This window comes from Coregonus clupeaformis, chromosome 9, assembly GCF_020615455.1.
Source record: "Coregonus clupeaformis isolate EN_2021a chromosome 9, ASM2061545v1, whole genome shotgun sequence".
Lineage (NCBI taxonomy): Eukaryota > Metazoa > Chordata > Actinopteri > Salmoniformes > Salmonidae > Coregonus > Coregonus clupeaformis.
The window spans coordinates 56,189,273-56,195,621 of NC_059200.1; the positions used below are offsets into that span (position 1 = coordinate 56,189,273).

The 6,349-nt window shown below is 41.6% G+C and overlaps 1 long non-coding RNA gene across 1 annotated transcript; it reads left to right on the forward strand.

The window, feature by feature from the left end:
• The first annotated feature begins 2,438 nt into the window (after window positions 1-2,438).
• On the forward strand, window positions 2,439-4,331 carry LOC121574472. The gene is made up of 5 exons (XR_006661453.1): window positions 2,439-2,620; window positions 2,711-2,842; window positions 3,716-3,853; window positions 3,963-4,068; window positions 4,251-4,331. It is a non-coding gene; the product is annotated as an uncharacterized LOC121574472 (long non-coding RNA).
• The last annotated feature ends 2,018 nt before the right edge of the window (window positions 4,332-6,349 follow it).

Here is a 6,349-nt window from a genome sequence, read left to right on the forward strand (position 1 = left end):
ACGTTTCATATCGTATTTTCCGAGTAGGCAAAAAGCATCAACCATGGCTGTTATTACACCCCGTATACGTTGGTGGCGGTAATGACCATTTTTATTGTGCTGTAACTAAAACTAGAAGAATATCTTCTGACGTCCTTTACCTTTGTCAAAGGTACATAATCATATTATTTTTTAAACTGTGATTTAAAAAGCTAATGTAATGGATTTAAAAAAGTGTTTTTACCTAGGGATAGCCCGCTAATATGACCCATAGTAGGGAAGAACATGCCTTGGGTGCAATTCGATTAGAATATAATCAATTTAAAAGGATTTGCAATTTTGCATTAGCAGTCTTTTCGGCTTAAATTTCCTGGGTACCATGGCATGGTGTCATTTCCTGTTTTCGGTGCTAGGCTGCGTGTCCTGTCTCTGTCTTAAATATCCATATTTTTCCCGAAGTATGCAATAGTAAACATTCTCGCATGGATTCAAACTCTCTCTAGCCAATGCTTACACCATTCATATAACCAGGAACCAATCTCCAAAGTGGGTACTTTGAAAGACTCATTTCATATGGTATGCCTACATTTAAAATGCACATGAGGAGGTGCTTTGGAGGCACTATGGGCAAAGCAAGATGTGATTGGGCCTACAATGACCAAAAAAGGTTGAGAACCACTGGACTAGGCAAGTATTAGATGGTACATTATAACAATTCCAACAATAATCACCCATTAGCCAAGATGCCCAAAATATTCCTGTCCCATGCTTGTTGAAGCCCAAAGATCTGTCATCACCTGTCTAGAGGCATTTCAAACTACTTAATGTCCATGCGAAGCACAACTTATGAAAAGTATGAAAAATGTATGCACTCACTAAATGTAAGTCGCTCTGGATAAGAGTGTCTGCTAAATGACTAAAATGTAAATGTAACTTCCTACCCATAACTGTCTTTAGATTCCCTATAAGAAAATAATTTAGTCAAAGCAAAGTAACTCCACTAGTCATGCATTATGATACAGTAGATCATTATGTGTCCTCTGTATCAGATCATTTAAATGTAATTAATATTATATCTTCATTTAGAATAAATTAAACCTTGTTGTCATTGTCTTGTTTTTCTTTACAGATGCCATCTTCTAGAAGAAAAAGAGCCATGCTGGTTTACAGAGACCTGACTAGAGGCGTGATAGCACGTACACCCCTGCCATCAACTTGGATCGGTGAGAAGGTTGCTCTGTTCAGTTCTGTTGAACTTAATTTAACCAGGATAGTCCACTCTGTAACAATTGTCACTACTCTGTAGGGAGTACTGGGAGAACAGAGCCGGTTCCCTCTGCAGCAGAAGTTGTGCCCAGCTGTAGTGATTCACCTCCACCAGCATAAAAAAAGGAAGGCAGCTGATGTTGAGGCCTGGAAGGGGTTGAGGGAGCTACTCCACATGCCTGCAGTGGAGCTAGAATGTCCTCCACCCAACGCCATCTGCAATGTGTGTAGAGTTTTCGTGGAGGTTGAGCTATGGCGCTGTGGGGATTGTGGCTCAGATTAATATTTCTGTGCCACCTGTGCTGTAAGAACACACAGCACTCCCAACATTGTCCACCAGTTGGAGTTATGGAAGGTAATGTATTTTATGTTATGTCAACAAACCTGTCAACTTCTGGCTAAAAAAAAAATTGCTTCCCAGTCAAAAATGTTGATCATGTACATACAGTTCAGTTTCTATAAAAGTTACAGTTCCCTGCAGCAGTAAGGTAAATGTGGCAAAATCTGTCGAGCCAAGCACAGAGTTGATTTTGAGTTTTCTAACAACTTGTGCAATGAAATATCCCCCTGATAGTGTAGTTTCAAATCTGCAGCTACGGTAGTCTGTTCTACAGCAACTTTGTGTCTGTCTGTCTGTCTTAGTCAGGGCAGTTCATCCCATGTGTCCCGGTGGGCCTACGATGGGAATGGAGGAGACAAGATGACCATGACTGTCACAGCCAGTACAACCGTCTTCTGACTGTTGTTGACATTAGAGGTAGGCCTTATATCAAAATTGGAAACCAAGACATCTGGCTCCTTTACCATCTTGCAAACTGTATCAGAGCATCAAGTGTAGCAGCACTATGCTCAGAGACAGTTTCTCCCTCCAAGCCATGACTGTTGATGAAAACTGAACTGACTCTTTGCTGCTATGGCAACTACTGTACTGTACTTAATATACTGTAGTTATCTACTTATTTCATTGTATTGTGCACACTACGCTGTATTCCTGTGAAAATGACATTGACTTTTTGATCTAGTTTACCATAACCCTGTTCACTCTGTTGTTATGATGAAAATATGGTGTCATTTTGAAAGTTCTTAAGAGAGACCGGCATTGCACCAACATCGGATGTAATGTTTAGCAATGCAATCTAAGAAACGGAATGTCCTCATTTCAGGAAGAGCTCATGATGTCTGGCTGCAGTTTTGCAGCTGTGAGCTGGAACCTGTCACCCTGATCCGCTACAGACTCTGGCCTGCCACCCCCCATCTGCCGCAAACAGCAATTTCAGTGGACCTCCTGCGCCAGTTTGCAGCCCTGTAGCTGGAGTGTGGGGTGTCTTTGAGGGGGATTACCTTGGCTTCCCATAGATCCAATGCATGCTGGAAGGTAGTTATTGTATTTTAAATTAGAAATCAAACCATACATGTAAGTGTTTTTTACTATGAGGAGTCATTATTTTATTTTTTCTATCTACAGACAGTTGACCTCTACCGGAAGCTCATAAATGAATCATTTGAGGAGTTCAAACACTGGCAGTTTGAACGAGAGACTGTCAGGAAGTTGGCGCCACTGACCTCGGACGGAACAAAGTGTCCTCTCTGTCCACAGGTATGTCAATGATAACAATTAAGGAACAAGTATAAAGTCTCAGTAAGGTAGGATTTTTATTTGCATTCAGTGTTGTTCATAATTTATAAGGGGAAATATATCCAACCTCAGTTGTCTTTCTTATATATATTCAATCATTGCCTTGCCAAACAGTAGTAATGTTACGCGGCAATACCATTGCAAGCCTCTCAAAAACCCAACCCTTCGTCCAAGTCGTGGGAGGCGGAAACAGGTAAAGTATGGGATTGCCAGACAGGGCAAAGTTTTGTGGGTGGCTTTCCCACCCAGGCCGCTACAGTTGCAATGAATGCCTGTCTGGATCCACAACACGTTGGATAACGGGGCTCTGGTAAAGCTAGGTTGACCAATCATCTGCTTAGTGGATACTATCGATTACAGATACATTCACAAAGAAACTACAGCGTAAATGACCTATGTTTCCCAAAGAGCACAAGGGTTTAAGTAATACCCTTGCAAATACCCTATTTGGGCTTCCCAGAGGAAGATTGTCTGGGACCAGCATTGAGGGTCCCAAACATGCTGGGTGGTTCTTTTGTGACCAAGACAAAGTTGACTGCTTTGTAGGAGGAGCATCAGACACACCAACTGAGGTATACTGGATTTGGAAGAATGGGATATATCTCACAGTAAGTTAGTTTCACTAGCCCTCTTCTGTGTGACTTATATTACCAACATCTGGGCTAATGTTGGAGAAGTTTAAAGGTTTGATTGAAAACAGGAGAAGCCATTTATCGTTGGTGATGCGACTCTACCATTGGACTATTCTGTCCATAATTTATTTTAAAAGGTTGAACAGATTGGATGAAACATGAACTGCTTAGTGAATTTGACTTTTTTCACTTCATTTTACAGGGGTGCCCGGGATTTCAAGCCGGGGATGCGCTGTGATCCAAACCCGAAACCCAGAAACTGGACATAACTGGTGTGTTTGGGATGGCGTGCAGGCACGAGCATCCGCTGAAGTTCCTGAACCTGATCGAGAGGAGAGAAGTATGTCGATGGATGCATGTGGATGGATGGATGCTTCAGATGTGTAGCTGATGCATTTTAGTTGTATATAACATTGGCTACGATGACTGATGTTGAACTGTCATTTCAGGCTTGCAAATGCTGTGTTCCTGCTGGGGGACCTGAAAGCAATGCAGGGATCAAACATCACGTTTCTTCACTATGACATTGCATGCCAGCTGAAGCCTCATTTACAGGTAAAATGGATAGATCAATCTGTGTTAGCTATTATAATACATTAGATAATGTATTTAATATTTAACCACCACCCTGTAGTAAGAGATTCATGAATAGCTTGATACGGTTTTATGAATGCCTTGAAACAATTTGCTCCATACCTGCTTTGTAATACACAAAAATGTATTATTTTGACATTTAGAAAAACAGTCCCGATCTAATGGTGGACACCACATTTGCAGTGCCAGCCTTTCATGCCTCTGCTCATGATGCTGACTGTCAGGTAATGAATACATTTTTTTCTTTATCATTTATTCTGTTAAACACCAATTCTTTGTAGTTGCACAGTTGCCCTAACAGTATTAAGAAACAGCTAGTTGTAATTTGTCCTAGTCCCTTAATTATTCATCATCACCCATTGTAATGCTCATTATGGTTTCTGATTGTACTTTACATTTCAGGTCACTGATGGTACCAGGTATGTAACTTTTAGTTGGCTTGCTGATGGAGAACAGATGGAGAGGTTGTGGTCCTACGTTAGAAAATTTGGGAAGATCACAAAAGAGATGACACCATCTCATCGTGTTGACACCCTCACCGATGCCCTCCTCTACTACGCAGCCAGGGTCAGGGAGAAGCAAGGTATAAATGTAGAACTGGAAATCAGTTAAGTATTGAGACGACCTATTGTTCAGGATTGTGTTGATATCATTTGCTGATGTATTTTAAACAATCTATGAAATGTATGTTTACCTTTATATGTTATAGCACCAGCAATACAACTCCGTCGGCAGAAGGTCCTGAAGGTGGAAACCGAGGCATAGGAGGAGTAGATGGTGCTGCTAAACAGTATTCCAGGTTAGATTCCATGTGTTTTGCTCATAATTTGTGTTAATATGTAATGATCCTTTTCTGCTAATTCAATCAGATGAATTGGAAGTAGGGCTTCAGTAGCTGGAGTCAAGGCTTTCTCCTACAGAGCTCCTCTTTATGGAATGGTTTGCTGATGTGAGAGAATCAGACTCAGTCTCAACTTAAATATGTCATTTAGCAGACGCTTTTATCCAAAGCGACTTACAGTCATGCATGCATAATTTTTTTTTGTGTATGGGTGGTCCCGGGGATCGAACCCACTACCTTGGCGTTACAAGCGCCGTGCTCAAACTTCAAGTCTAGACTGAAGACTTCTCTCTTCTGTCAGTCCTATGATTGAGTGTAGTCTGGCCCATGGGTGGGAAGGTGAACAGAAAGGTACTAGACCTCACAACCCACCCCACCCATAAACCTTGACTTCCTTAAACCTGAAAGCCATCTGACCCTAGAGTCTTGAAATGTTTGCACCCTCTATAGCCATTATGGTCTTTACCTGACCCTGCTCAGCTTGAAAAGTAAATAGCTTCTTTAGGATGTTGTCTCCATTATATTTGTCCCACTATATTGGGGCTAGTCAATAAAGGTTTTAAATATTAACATAAATGTTCACGTTTCAGCCTGGAGAAAAGGTTGAAGGCCATGGAGAAGGGAAACCGGATTGTACGCTGGTCTCTTCAACACTGTGCAACAATTTAGGAAAGTCTGCAGACTAAGGAGACTCACTGTCTGCTGGCCACAATCCATAGGCTTGTCCTGGAGCTTGTCCATTACCATTTCTTAAAATTGTTTTTCAGATGGACAAACCATTGTTGTGCGGCTATCCAGGAAAAATCAAGCGGACATCGGAGAGAATAAAACAGCAGATCAACGCCTACAATGGGAGGAACAAGTCACCATGTGTCGAAAGCGTTCCACATGGATGCTGACCCATGTCGACTCCAATGCTTCCCACAGTTGTGTCAAGTTGGCTGGATGTCCTTTGGGTGGTGGACCATTCTTGATACATGTGAAACTGTTGAGTGTGAAAAACCCAGCAGCATTGCAGTTCTTTACACAAAACGGTGCGCCTGGCACCTACTACCATACCCCGTTCAACGGCACTTAAATAATTTGTCTTGCCCATTCACCCTCTGAATGGCACACATACACAATCCAAGTCTCAATTGTCTCAAGGCTTAGAAATCCTTCTTTAACTGGTCTCCTACCCTTCATCTACCCTGATTTAAGTGGATTTAACAAGTTACATATATAAGGGATCATAGCTTTCACCTGGATTCACCTGGTCAGTCTACTGAACGTCATGGAAAGAACAGGGCCGAGATTCACAAAACCTTCTTGCCATTTTTTCTTAACTGCCAATTTCTCCTTAACTAAAGACTTATGAAGAAAGTTAAGCAAAGTTGCTATTCCTCAAAAAGGTTATTGTAC